This window comes from Oryctolagus cuniculus, chromosome 10 (assembly GCF_051225735.1).
Source record: "Oryctolagus cuniculus isolate XC-2025 breed Fujian yellow rabbit chromosome 10, ASM5122573v1, whole genome shotgun sequence".
Taxonomy (NCBI): domain Eukaryota; kingdom Metazoa; phylum Chordata; class Mammalia; order Lagomorpha; family Leporidae; genus Oryctolagus; species Oryctolagus cuniculus.
Genome location: NC_142876.1, coordinates 81,768,282 through 81,780,850, shown reverse-complemented (window position 1 = coordinate 81,780,850; position 12,569 = coordinate 81,768,282). Strand labels below are relative to the sequence as shown.

At 46.2% G+C, this 12,569-nt stretch overlaps 1 protein-coding gene across 44 annotated transcripts in view; it reads right to left on the bottom strand.

The window, feature by feature from the left end:
• TAFA4 (TAFA chemokine like family member 4) overlaps positions 1 to 12,569 on the bottom strand; it is a 259,031-nt gene that overhangs the window by 220,318 nt on the left and 26,144 nt on the right. For 25 of the 44 annotated variants that reach the window (XR_016214666.1, XR_016214667.1, XR_016214665.1 and 22 more), the window contains one exon: positions 932 to 1,041. The exons of 17 other annotated variants lie outside the window; for them this stretch is intronic. The gene's annotated coding sequence lies outside the window, so the exon portion shown is untranslated. Of the gene's footprint in view, positions 1 to 931; positions 1,042 to 5,866; positions 5,960 to 12,569 lie in introns of those variants that run through there. 2 more of the 44 variants (XR_016214671.1, XR_016214670.1) reach the window with 1 other exon arrangement.

The window sequence follows — 12,569 nt, the reverse complement described above, 5'->3', positions numbered from 1 at the left end:
GACCCCAGAATCCATGTTCTTTGGTTTTTAAAATGTGGTACAACAGAGACATCACCTGGGAACAGGTTGGAACTGAACATTCAGGCCCCACCCCAGAACCAGATTTTCCTTTCAACAAGCCCTCCCCTAAACCCCAGTAATTAGTATACAAATACCAAAAAATAAAAAAAAGAAAGAAAGGAAAAGAAAAACACTGTTGTGTGCCACTCCACTGTTCACTGTCATTGGCTTGGCTTATAATCTTTTGGTCCTTTACGGTGCATTGCCAAAACTACATGCCAGCCTGCCCTGTTTGAATTTGTGTACTTGTCCTTCTCTGCTTCTACCACGTGAATAACCCAGCGTAGACTTCTTGCCTCTTGCCTCTGTTCTCTCTACACACACCATACAGTGTTGTTTTACCCACTGTTGGGCCCTCTGAGTCATTTGGTCTTTTATTGTCAAAACTGGGGCTCCACAGTCAAAAAAAGACTTGTTATCATGCTGTCACCAATCTAAGAGGGAAGGCAAGCATCAGAGACCAGGGCTGGATCTTCCTCAGAGATTGAGTGCTGGAATTCGGTGAAAGACCAGGGGAGATGAAATCTCTTACTCAACACCACTATATTCATTTATTCCATGATCTGTAGAGCCTACCCTCTGTCAGACAGCATACCAGGGGCTGGCATATCCAGAAGTAAGTATCCCAGCAAAAATTCCTTCTACCAGGGGAGACAGGCAATTAATGTGATAAATAAGTAAATTATAGAGCATGGAAGGTGGTGGTGTCACAGGGAGACAAAGTGGAGAGGACGAATGAGTCATGAGGAGGTTGTGACTTTGAGAACAGTGCTCAGGCTGGTTCTCTGAGTAGGTAGCATTTGGACAAAAGACTTGGAAGAGGTGAGGGGACAAGTGATTTCCAAGAATAACTGTACACTCATTCACTCACCAACTATTTACTGATTTGAGTCTACGTGTTGAGTATGATTCTGCTGGAAGTCTCTGAAGTCCTGGCTGTTTTTCATATTGCTAAGTTTCCCTGGTCTGAAGTTTTCTGTCCTAGTGGAGAGGAACACAAATGTAAGCCACGGGTGCTGGCACTGTGGCATAGTGGGTGAAGACGCCGCCTTCAGTGCCGCCATCCCATGAGCGCCAGTTCAAGTTCCAGCTGCTCCACTTCCAATCCAGCTCTCTGCTATTGCCTGGGAAAGCAGTGGGGGATGGCCCAAGTCCTTGGGCCCCTGCACATGGGAGACCCAGAAAAGGCTCCTGGCTTCTGCTTTGGATCAGTGCAGCTCTGGCATTGTGGCCATCTGGGTAGTGAATCAGCAGATGGAAGACCTCTCTCTCTCTCTCTCTTTCTCTTCCTCTCTTTCTCTTTCTCTCTCTCTACCTCTCCCTATAACTCTGTCTTTCAAATAGATAAAATAAATCTTAAAGAAAAAAAAAATGTAAGCCACAGTGTGTGGCTCAGCCCAATGCAATACTCTTATTTTGGACAGTCAGTACTGATAGAGGTTTAATTGGCTCCCTGAAACTTCCTGTGTTGGAGCCCTAACCTCCAGTACCACAGAGTGACTATATATGAAGATAAGGTCTTCACAGAAAGAGTCTATTTAAATAAGGTCTTTAGGGCAAGCCCTCATTCCAGCATGACTGTGCCCCAGTAAAAAGGAGAAATTTAGAGACAGCCATGCACACAGGGAAAATACAAGGCAGAGATGATGGAGATGTGTCTACAGCCAACAGATTCTAAGGACTGCAGAAAAACCAGTGAGATAAGACAGGCGCACAACTGATTCTCCCTCACAGCCTTCTCAAGGAACCAACCCTGCTAATGCCTTCATCTTGAACTTCAGCCTCCAGAGCTGTGGGACTGAGCCTCTCTGTTGGTGATACTTCGTTACAGCAATCCTTGCCAATTCAAACAGGCACATTTGTGGCCAAGGTAAGATGGTACACTTAAGGATTCATCTATAAATGTCCAATGATTGATACCTTTTGTGCAGTAGCAACAAGCCAGAATTCCTTGATGAATTGAGATTTAGTACCTAGACAACCATAAAAGGTGGGGACAAGGGCCGGCGCCACGGCTCAATAGGCTAATCCTCCACCTGTGGCACCGGCACCCCAGGTTCTAGTCCCGGTCGGGGCGCCGGATTCTGTCCTGGTTGCCCCTCTTCCAGGCCAGCCCTCTGCTATGGCCCGGGAGTGCAGTGGAGGATGGCCCAAGTGCTTGGGCCCTGCACCCACCCGCATGGGAGACCAGGAGAAGCACCTGGCTCCTGGATTCAGATCAGCGCGATGCGCTGGCTGCAGCATGCCGCCCGCAGCAGCCATTGGAGGGTGAACCAACGGCAAAGGAAGACCTTTCTCTGTCTCTCTCTCTCACTGTCCACTCTGCCTGTCAAAAAAAAAAAAAAAGGGGTGGGGGTGGGGACAAGGGGTGGGAAGTTGGCATGATTCGGATGCTGCTTGAGATACTTGCATTCCATATCAGAGTGCCTGGTTTGAGTCCCAGCTTCTCCACTTCCAATCCAGCTCCCTGCTAATGCAAACTGTGTGAAGTAGTAGATGATGGTTGAAGTGCTTGGGTCTCTGCCACACACATAAGAGATCTAGATGGAATTCCAGGCTCCTGGCTTTAATCTGAATTCTGGCTTTAATCTTAAATTCTGAAAGTGAACCAGAGAATGATGGTTCTCTCTCTCTCTCTCTCTCTCTCTTGCTCTCTTGCTCTCTCACTCTGTCTCTCCCCCTCCCTCTCTTTCCAAGTACAATGAAAATAAATAGTTTTAAAAGGGCAAGCTATGAAGAAGAAAAGCCAAAGTAGTTCTCAGTATTCAATTATTTCTGCATCCAACTATTTATTGAATGGGTGTTGGGTGCCAGTCTCTAGGACACGGAGGGAAATGTGACCTGGATGTACTGTTATGGGGAGAGCTGGCCATTCAACAACTCAACAAATGTATGAACAAGGTAACTTCGGAGGAAAAAATAGTGCAAGTGCTTAAAAAGGCATGAAAAGAATGGGAAATGGGTTTAATTTAGATTGGCTGACCAGAGAAGGCCTCTATGAGATGGTGACATTTGAGCCAAGACCTAAATGACAAAAAAAAAAAAAAAAAAAAAAAAAAAGAATTGTTCCAGACAGAGATAACCATTTCTCCTGGAAGAAAAAATCCTGCCAATCATTTCATAACACCTGTTCTCTTTCTGCCACCCACTTTGCATCCTTTGAAGCTGGTAAAACCTATAATGTCTGTTTCATTACAGTGGGATCGAATTATTTATTTTCTTAGGTAAGAATCTGTGAAGGTCAGGCCACAGGGTTTTTGCTCTACACACACATCCAGAAACCAACCCTTGATGTGCCTCTGTATTTGCAGGTAGTGATGCCACGTGACTGGGACATTGTGTCCATCTTCCTCGTTTGTAGAACATCAGAACACCACTGGGCATGTCCTGGTGCTTAATCAGTACACCGATGACGGACTGACTATGACTGCAGAAGGAACGCTCTAACTCTCCTCGGCCTATTTACAAAATCCTCTTATTACCAAGGGAAGCTTCAGGTTTAGAACTTTGCAGCACTCATCTACTTTGAGTCTAATTTTTCCCTGGGCAACGAGTAATAGCTAATGTTAACTGAAGGCTGGTGTGTGTCTCACTATGCGAAATGCTTTACGTAGATTATCATCCTCAAACTCTACTCCGTAAATTCTCTGATTATACCTTTCCTTTTCAGGTGAGAAAACTGGGGCTCAACACAGATTAAGTCACATGCCCAGGGTCGTTGGCATTGCTAAACGGCCGGCTTCTGCCATGAGCCAGTCTCTTTGCCAGCCAAGCCTCTGCCGGCGTGGGAGAACAGAAATAAATGAAGGGAGAACAAAGAGAAAGCCAAAAAGCATTTGTCTATTCCTTTGCGTTTGTCTTTAACATTTTCAAAGCCCTGTTTTCTAACTTTTTTTTTTTTATTTACCCCAGCCCTCTTGCTTTCAAGTTCACTTTTCTCCTCCGATATTTGCTTTGCTTTCCCTTGCTTCAAACTGGGGACTGCAAGCACTTTGATAAATGAAACAACTGAGATAGTTTTTGTTTTCAGGCTGTCTGTTCTTGCGCATCCCCTAAGGAAATGTGAGTGGAGCTTCTTACAGCTCAGCCCACTTTCACATCCACTGACGGCTCCCCAGTGCACAGGGGGTCCCTCCCCTACACTCAGCTAAACAGGAACAGAGCCTTCCCTCGCCTGACCAAAGTGTGCATTGTGCGCGGTGCCAGCCCTGGCCCTCTTTACCCGGGGACTAACAGCTCCTGCTGCCTGAGAGTAAGCATCTAAAAACAGCTTCGGCTGATCTTTTGTGAATCACTTTCTATTCTTGTGGCTTCCCCACGGTCCTGGTCAGGGAAAAAGCCCGGGGAACATGCCACGGTGAAAGATGTGAGGTTTCTCCCCTTGGATCTTGGATTCCCCCACTTTGCTCAGGAAGTGGGTGGCCATTTCAGCTATTCAATGACTTCCTGCCTTGATGGCCTGGCCAGGCTGGTTTTAGACCACTGGAGCTCAGACAAGGTGTCTGGCTATTTGCTTTGGAAGGCTCAGGTAGGTTTGAGGAGCCTTCTCTGAGCTGACCACAACAGCTTCAATAATGCATGCCCTGGAAAAGAACAGCTCTTCAGTGCAAATTAGCATGAGAAAGATTTGTGAAACCACAGTCTGGAGGGCATTTTTAGAACTCAGACAGGAGCTGCTGCATGGAGTGACAGGAGCTAGGCTCCAATCAGGATGAGCCAGAGGTAGAACCATCGAAGAAATCAGGTATCTGTTGGTTCCCTCTCTTCTTAACCTTCCTTTGAGACCAGTATCACCCAACAAAATCACATGGCCCTCAGCTACAATGGTGTTATCATTCAGGAGTTCATTCCTTCATTTTTTCATTCATTTGTTTAGGAATTTAGCTTGTCAAAGAGATACTTGCACACCCACATCCATGGCTGCATGATTTACAACAGCTCCAAAACAAAACCAACCCAAGTATCCATCAACAGATGAATGGATAAACAAAACACAGCGAATGTGCACATCATGGAATATTATCCAGTCTTTAAGAGGAAGTAAATTATTTTTTAATATTTTTTTGAAAGACAGAGTGACACAGAGAAAGAAACAGAGATCTCCCATCTGCTAGTTTACTCCCCAGACACCTGCAACAGCCAGGGCTAGGCTCAGCTGAGACCAAGAGCCCAAAACCCCACCCAGGGTTTCTCACGTGGGTGACATGGGCCCAAGAACCTGGGCCATCATCAGTTGTCTCCTAAGTGCATTAGCAGGGAGCTGGATTGGAAGCTGAGAAGTCAGGACTCTAGCCAGTGGCGAGGAAGGAATTCTGACGCACACCACAACACGGATGAAGCTTAAAGACTATGCTAAGTGAAACAAGCCTGTCGCAAAAAGCCAAGCACTGTACGATTCCATTAATATTAGCGTAGCCCAATTCATAGAAATGGAAAGTTGAATGGTGGTTGCCAAGGGCGAGAGGGAGACAAGGGTGGGACTTTATATTTTAATGGATACAGAGTTTCAGTTTTACAAGAAGGAAAGGAATTCAGGAGATGGGTGGTGATGAGGGTGGCACAAAAGTTGAATGTGTTCAACGCCACTTTAAGAGTACACTTAAAAAATAGGTAGGCAGTACATTTATGTTATGAGTCTTACTACAATTAAAACATTTATGAAAGTTCTTCCAAATCATTCTTAAATGGCAAGTATTTTTGTATTTTTGTTGTTGCTAGTTTGGGAAGCAGAGAAAGAGGGAAAGGGGGTCCCATCTGCTGGTTCACTCCCCAAATGTCCCCAACAGCCAGGGCTGAGGTTGAGCCAGGGCTGAAGTCAGAAGCCAGGAAAGCAATCCAGGTCTCCTACATGGGTGACAGGAATCCAGTCACTTAATCCATCGCTGCTGCCCCCCAGACTCTGCAATGGCAGAAAGCTGGAATTAGCAATCAGAGCCCAAAATCGAACCCAGGAACACTGATGTCGGACATGGGCAGCTTAACTGCTAGGGCCAATTGCCTGCCCGTAAAATGGCAAACTTTTAGAGCTGAAGACATGAGATGTGACTCAGGTTGTATTACAAATTACCAGACTTAGACTAAACATATTTGAGTTAAAAAAAATTGATTTGTTGATATGCCAGACAGCATAGCATGCACTTGAGATACAGTCGTGAAAGAGAGTTATAATCCATGACCTCAAAGAACTCACATAGAATCCTTATACAGTTCATACTTTCTTTCCCAACAAATGGTTATTGAGTCCTATCATGTGCCAGACTCTGTTACCTATCATGATACACTGGTAACGAAGATGCAGATCCAACCCTCACAACACTGCCCCTGGATGGAAAAGATAATTAGCAAGAGATTATTGTTCCCTAATCCTCTGCTTCACCAGAATTTACCGGTTCTCTGTGTCTTCACCTCCTAGAGTCTATCATGTGATCTTATCAAATCTGTTAATGATATCCAGACACACAGCTTTGAACTGGGATCCCTCCCCATGCTGCAAGATACCAATATCTGTGCAATAACACAAAAAAGAATACAAAAGCCCGGTATTTTCCAAATGTGGTTTTTATCCCCAGATAGGTTTCAAAATGACTTTACCCAAAAACACAGAAGAATTTTTTTTTTTAAGTGCTGCAATTCATTTTAATGTACATCAGGAAAAAAGTTAAAAGAGAATATCAAACCCGTGATTTTATGGGTATTGTCATTTAGAATGTGGTTGAATTAAAAGGTGATTCTGCTGAAAGAAAAATGTTAGGATAACAGTAGTTTAAGTATATGGCAAAGTTGTAAATGAGGGGCAAGTCAACTTTGGGAAGGAGGCTGATATTCGTGAAAATGGGAGTGACTCTCCTGGCAGAAATGGTGGATTTCTAAGGAAATGAGATCTGCAGCGCCTTCCCAACCTGCCAAGGGCCTAGCCTGACTCTTTCCTTCACGTCCTCTTTGCCTTCTAGCTCTGTAATGCTAATGGGCAGCCACCCCGCTGCACCCTGAGTGAGGACGCCCTCAGTATCTGCAGGTTCCACACCTGTAATCCCACCACAGAGCAAAAACATTTTTTGTTTTTAAAAACGTGTCCATATTGAACATGCATAGGTTTTTTTTCTTATCAACATTCCCTAAATAATATAGTATAAAGACTATTTATATAGCATTTAGCTTGTGTTTGGTGTTATCAGTAGTTTATACATGATTTAAAGCCCATAGAAGGGTGTGTATGAATTACATGCAAATACTATGACATTATTAGTCTTGGTACCAATCCTCCAGGTTGAAAACTACTTCACCAACTCAGCCTCCCCTCAGATGTCTCACTCCAGATGCAGATGGAGCCGACAACAGAGTAACATGTGAATACTCTAGAACTTGGGTCCTGAGCATGCTGACTTTGTATCTTGCAAACTAATCTTGTAGCAAAGTAAAGGTGGAAAGAGAAACCATGCTTCCAGTCCTGACCTTAGTGCAAAGTTTTACAGAAAGCAGAAAAGTAAGTGCTGGCTTTTATTCCATTTTTTTTCCATCTAGCCTATTTTAATATATGACATAAAAACACATGCCATTTGAGTTTTATTTTTGGACTTGAGTTTTTTTCTCTATCTAAGAACAACATTATTTAGTCAAAGGTCATGAATGTTAAAGGAGGATTTAGGAGGCTTCATTTGGACATTTGACATTTGGAATACTCTGGATCAGGGACTTACCCACGAGGGAACTAAATCTATCAATGGATTTCAAATCCCGTGGCTTTCAAGCTGGATGCAGTACAAAACATTTGCCTGAATGCCAAGCATCCCCTTCTAAGAAGGCACACTTGCCAAAACCTTCAATGGCAAGTGACAGAAACTCACACACAGCAGCATAGGCCAGTTTCAGAGGAAACTGGGATGTTGCAGAAGTATAAGAGAGAGAACAGTGTCCATGCAACTTCCCCATCTCTTGGTTTTGTGTTTTATATGTGGATTGGCCTCATTTTTCTCTAACCCTGAAGAGCTGAAGTGGGAAGAGACAGACATTGAACCTAGCAGTTAAAATGCTGGTTAAAACACCTGCACCCTAAATCCAAGTACCTGGGTTTGATACCCGGCTCTGGTACTTGTCTCCAACTTCCTATAATGTAGCCTTTAGGAGGCAACAATGATGACTCAAGAAACTGGGTCCCTGACACCCAAATGGGAGACCTGGATTGAGTTCCTGGCTCCTGGCTTTGGGCCTACTTAGTTCCCAGCCATTAGAGGCATTTGGAAAGTAAGCCAGCAGATGGGAGACCTGTGTGTGTGTGTGTGTGTGTGTGTGTGTGTGTGTGTGCCTTCCTGCTTGTCTCTCAAATAAGTAAATAAGTAAAGAACAGTACTCTAAGAAAATAAAAAGGCAAGGAAAATGTCCCTCAATAATCCCAAGCCACATCCTTCCAGCCAGGTGAGCCTATATAAATTTTCAAAAATCTGGCCCACGTTACCAGGTTGGACAGAGAGAGAAAATGCCATAATTACAAAGGTTACATTCCTGGAAAAGAAAGTGTTAGGAGGCCAGTGCTGTGGTGTAGCAGGTAAAGCTGCCACCTGCAGCGCTGGCATCCCATATGGCCGCCAGTTCCAGACCCAGCTGCTCCACTTCTGATCCAGCTCTCTGCTATGGCCTTGGAAAGCAATAGAAGATGGCCCAAGTCCTTGGGCCCCTGCACTCACATGGGAGATACAGAGGAAGCTCCAAGCATCTGACTTCGGATCGGTGCAGCTCCAGCCATTGAGGCCATCTGGGGAGTGAACAAGCAGATGGAAGACCTCTCTCTCTGTCTGCCTCTGCCTCTCTGTGACTCTGCTTTTCCTATAAATAAATAAATAGATAGATATTTTAAAAAAGAAAAAAAGGAAGGGAGGGAGGGAGGAAAGTGTGTTAGAAGATAACTAATGTCCATTGCAGAGGTCTTCCCCACCCACCATCTTGACTGACCAACTAACTAGCCATGTTTTAGATTACCCAGCTCACTCGGTGACAGCTAATTAGGTTATGTCTGAGCTCCTATGCCAAGTAGTATCCATCCAGCCTCTGACTTGTGTGACATAGCCAATCAGACCTCTCCCACTGGAATTTGAAGATGGAAACCCAAGAGGCTGAGCCATTTTGTTGAGACAATTGAACTAAATCTCATAACACAGAAAGTAGGACAGATGACTATGGGCAAAGTGCAATTAAAGATATGAAGAAGCCTATCAACAGGGACTGGAGATCAGAGGAGAGAGACCACCTCACGTCTGCAGTAGCTGACTCAGTTTACTGGGAGTTCCAGTGCCTGGAAATCCTGTGATGTGAGCAGGAGTAACACATGTAGTATTTCTACCCACACTGTCTGATTTCCTCTTTGTAGTTACTCTATTAGAAGGTATTCATTTTCTCCATTTTACAGATGAATAAACTGAGGTCCAGAGAACAAATCTGACAATTCTCAATGCAATTTTTTTCAAGGTAGAAAATGTCTAAATAAAGAATGCTTTTCCTGTAAGCCAGTCCCAAAAGGACAAATACCATATGCTCTCTCTGATCTGTGATAATAGAACACCTAAAAGATAATCTATGGAAGTGAAGTTGACACTTTGAAATGCAATGACTTTGAACAGCCCTTGTCTCAACTGTTGATGAAGTTTTTTTCATACTATTTCTTGAACTCCTTACTTAGTATAGAGTTAATCATATGTGTTGTAAAGTTAATGGAAAATAGATCTTAGTAAAAAAAAAAAAAAAAGGAATGGGAATAGGAGTGGGAGGAGGAAGTGGGGTGGGAGTGGGGGTGGGAGGGTGGGTATGGTGGGAAGAATCACTATGTTCCTGAAGTTGTATGTATGAAATGCATGAAGGTTGTATTCCTTAAATAAAAAGTTTCTGGAGGAAAATAAAAGAATGCTTTTCCTTACTCCCAGATGCTGCAGCACCATGAGGCATAGAGAAAATCTGGGCTGGAGACATGGATGTGGAAATCACCTAGACTCTTTTTTTTTTTTTTTTTTTTTTTTTTTTTTTTTGACAGGCAGAGTGGACAGTGAGAGAGAGAGAGACAGAGAGAAAGGTCTTCCTTTGCCGTTGGTTCACCCTCCAATGGCCGCCGCGGCCGGCGCGCTGTGGCCGGCGCACCGCGCTGATCCGATGGCAGGAGCCAGGAGCCAGGTGCTTTTCCTGGTCTCCCATGGGGTGCAGGGCCCAAGCACCTGGGCCATCCTCCACTGCACTCCCTGGCCACAGCAGAGGGCTGGCCTGGAAGAGGGGCAACCGGGACAGAATCCGGCACCCCGACCGGGACTAGAACCTGGTGTGCCGGCGCCGCTAGGCGGAGGATTAGCCTAGTGAGCCGCGGCGCTGGCCTCACCTAGACTCTTACAGATAGTCACTGAAGCCACCAAAGGGAATGAGGCTCCCAGGTGGAGGAGCGTGGCAGGGGAATGACTGGGACAGCCCTCATCTGTTGGGCACTCACTCCGCACAAGGCACCACATACCATGTGCTGGAGATGATTAATTTTGTGTGTCAGTCTAACTGGGCCACAGGATGTCCAGGTATCTGGTTAAATATTATTTCTGGGCATTCATGTGAGGGTGTTTCTGAAACCAAACAGCATCTGAACTGATGAACTACGTAAAGTGGCTGGCCCGCCCCAGTGTGGGCGGACATCACCCAATCCACTGAGGACAGAAAGACAGAGGAAGGCTGACTGTACCTCCTGCCTGGCTGCTTGCACTGGGACACGGATCATCTCCTGCCCCCAGGACTCCGGGATCCCAGGCCTTGGGATTCACACTGGAATCTACAGCTCGGACCATCATGTTCTCAGGCCTTTGAACTCCACCCTTGACCTTACTGAGGCTCCGGCTTGCAGACTGCACAGATCATAGTATTTCTTAGCCTTCAAAAATCACACATGGCCGGCGCCATGGTTCACTAGGCTAATCCTCTGCCTTGCGGCGCCGGCACACCGGGTTCTAGTCCCGGTCAGGGCGCTGGATTCTGTCCCGGTTGCCCCTCTTCCAGGCCAGCTCTCTGCTGTGGCCCGGGAGTGCAGTGGAGGATGGCCCAAGTGCTTGGGCCCTGCACCCCATGGGAGACCAGGATAAGTACCTGGCTCCTGCCTTCGGATCAGAGCGATGCGCCGGCCACAGTGCGCTGGCCACGGCAGCCATTGGAGGGGAACCAACGGCAAAGGAAGACCTTTCTCTCTGTCTCTCTCTCTCACTGTCCACTCTGCCTGTCAAAACAAACAAACAAACAAACAAAATCACACAAGCCAATCCCTTACAGTACGTCTCACCATTGGTTCTGTTTCTTGTAGAACCGTGATACTGTCATATTCCATCAGCAAAAGAGAGACTGAGGCGGAATTTGCAGAGATGACAACAACCCTGTGCTTCCAGGTGCCAGGACACAGAGGCACTGTTTTCTAGGATTCGGTCATTTTCCTGCTGTGTGCACACTGTGTCACACTCACAGTGTGGCTGCTCGGAATAATTCAAAATAATCTCCCTTCTACATTTGAATTTCTTTTTTTAAGATTTATTTATTTGAAAGGCAGTTACAGCGGCGCCGCGGCTCAACGGGCTAATCCTCCACCTAGCGGTGCCGGCACACCGGGTTCTAGTTCCAGTCGGGGCGCCAGATTCTGTCCCAGTTGCCCCTCTTCCAGGCCAACTCTCTGCTGTGGCCCGGGAGGGCAGTGGAGGATGGCCCAAGTGCTTGGGCCCTGCACCCTATGGGAGACCAGGAGAAGTACCTGGTTCCTGCCTTCGGATCAGCGCGGTGCACCAGTCACAGCACACCGGCCGCGGCAGCCATTGGAGGGTGAACCAACGGCAAAAGGAAGACCTCTCTCTCTCTCTCTCTCTCTCACTGTCCACTCTGCCTGTCAAAAAAAAAAAAAAAAAAAAGAAAGAAAAGAAAGGCAGTTACAGAGAGATAGAGAGACAGAGAGCTTCCATCCACTGGTTCACTCTCCAAATGACCACAACACCCAGGGCTGGGCCAGGCTGAAATCAGGAAACAGGAGCTTCTTCCAGATCTCCCATGGGTGGCAGGGGCTCAGAAGCTTGGGCAGGCTTCCTCTGCTTTCTTCATTGCTTTAGCAGGGAGCTGGATCAGAAGCAGAACAGCTGGGAACTGGTGCCCATAAGGGATGCCTGCAGTGGCTTAACCTGCTACACTGCAATGCCGGCCCCAACATTTGAACTTGTATGGGAACCTTGTGAAATAGCACAGGAATATCACGCCAAGCTACAACAAATGAGCTAGGACCTGGAGAATATCAAGGGAGTACAGGTCAGGTTGACAGTGCTGGCTCCTGAAGCTAGAGGTTCTGGCACTGTGAACCTGTGCCATCACCCGCAAATGCCAGCATCCCATGCACATGCCAGTTCAACTCCTGGTTGCTCTGCTTCTGATCCAGCTCCCTGCTAATATGCCTGGGAAAGTAGCAGAATATGCAAGTGCTTGGGTCTCTGCCACCCACATGGGAGATATGGAAGGAGTTGCAGGCT